This window comes from Homalodisca vitripennis, unplaced genomic scaffold (assembly GCF_021130785.1).
Source record: "Homalodisca vitripennis isolate AUS2020 unplaced genomic scaffold, UT_GWSS_2.1 ScUCBcl_96;HRSCAF=1096, whole genome shotgun sequence".
In the NCBI taxonomy this organism is placed as follows: Eukaryota; Metazoa; Arthropoda; class Insecta; order Hemiptera; family Cicadellidae; genus Homalodisca; species Homalodisca vitripennis.
This window is the reverse complement of record NW_025776217.1, coordinates 1-2,179: the sequence shown is the minus strand read 5'-3', so window position 1 is coordinate 2,179 and position 2,179 is coordinate 1.

Below are 2,179 nucleotides of genomic sequence, written 5' to 3'. Positions count from 1 at the left end.
AAAATTGTCCTTTATCTAAACAATCGCAATATAGTATGGCACATAATGAAATAAATAGAGCAACCTAAAAGACATTGGTAGTTTCAAAAATGTATTGATTAGTCCACCTAAAATTCTTTATTCATTATTAAACGCTACTCTTAGGGTAGTTGAATAGTCAGAGTGACTGGTTGATAGTATTAACTTTAGAAAAATAACAATATGTTCTATTGATCTCAGAGAAGTTGTCACTAAAATCTAGTGAGAGGTTTTATAATTTGAAAAATAAAATGAAACGATAGTACAATTTATTGGGCAGATTTCTTAGTTCCTTATGTCGAATACAAAGTAGTTGATTATTGGCAACCCCCAGTCACAGGCAGAGGCTCTCCAGTCTCTCACTGGTTTTATTAGGACGTCCCCTAGCTTCTTACAAATCATCGTCAGAGACTTTTCATTTTGGACTTCTTAGATTAATATAATACATTTTTTGTATCTACTGAGACCAACATAAACGCCTGATTACATGACTAAAGACTGTTACAGCGTTAGATTCTAGATGCTGCACTAAGAGATGATGAACTAGATCTAAAGTTAACATTTACATTGAACTAACCCTTCACTTTATAGATACGTCATGTGTAGAATATTTGGTTGTTCCACGGTGCTTAGAGATCGTTTATAAAAGTTGCAAGCACGTAACTGTGCACGAAATGAGACAATCGAGACTATGAGAATTCCTCCTACCTAGGTAACACTATATTGTATAAAATATGTGTCACTGATGACAAAACTATGTTAAGTGTTCATTTTGAGCTTCCTTTATGCCGTCTCTTTTATATCTTCGCGACGAACATGATTTAAGATTCTAGAAGCTGTCTGTGACAGCGTTCAGATTCCGGACGCTGCATAAGAGGACGGTGAATTGTAACTAAACATAAAATTCAAACAAAGTACATGCTATTAGAATGTCATTATATGTTCACTAAAAGATTATTTGATACTGTGTTAGCCTTATAACCTTTAGATAAAACCAATATATTAAGCTGTGTTAGGGGCCCTTCACTTACGAAGGTCCCAAAGCAGTAACTTTTACTTACTAAGTTTTCTTACATCATACTTTTTAAGTATATTTATGTTCTAAGTACATCATAACTTTTATGCCTGACATTCTCTAGTCATACTTTATTAATATTGGATCTTAATTTTAAGATCAATTCAAAGATCACTATTTTAAATTTTGATAATATTCTTTATAACAAGGCTATATGAAAACATAATAGTTCTTAAAATGTCCATTACCTCAGGCTCAGCTTCCTTGGATCAATGTGCTGTGGTATAACTAGTATTCGATATTAATGGAAAGATTCTTAGTTAATTAGCGATAACATATGTTCCCTGTTGTTTTAGGAAGACATAGCAACAGATAACCATTGAATTAATCCAAGACTAGTACTACCGACAGTCAGAGTATTAAAAACTTTGTAAAAAGTTATTTTGTTTTCTTTAAAAAAAGCATAAAAATTATTACTTAATCGTAAAAGAACCATCGCGCTGTTTTTGAAAGGAAAAAAAATTCTGGATGCATAAGGTTTGGCAGAGGGATCCTCTTGTTCCGCGAGGAAACATTTAGGGCGTTAATCTCAGTACCCTTGGAAGAAATGGAAGCCAGCTCTGTACTAGCCTTTCCAGTCAACCCAGGACAGAGGTTGACATGATTCTTATGTCTAGTATACCAACTGCCTTTAACAAGATAGGGATTCTACTTACTCCAACAGTCATCTGCAGTAGGCTAGACCTATCGATCTACCCTTGCGACCCAATATCCTGGACTATAGGGTGCCAAGGTGTGACACATCGGGTTTTGCTTTGCCAAGTGTAGGTTCAACTGGGAGGTACAAAAGAGCCACAAGAGAACTCACCAGGGGTAAGGATTATGGGTCACTAGTGGACAAAGTTACTGCTATGTGATTTTGGTACTGTTATCGACAAAGAGCATATTTTTCACTCATAATAAATATCTTATAATGATTTCAATGGCGAAATATTAAAATTTATCTTTTCAATTATGCAAAAATGTAGATTTAATTCCCATTATTATTTAATTTTTCAATGGCCGAAAGTTATTTTATATTACTTAGTCCACTAAATATTATCTTGTCTCGTAAAAATGCATACACATTATGAATAGATGTAGGCG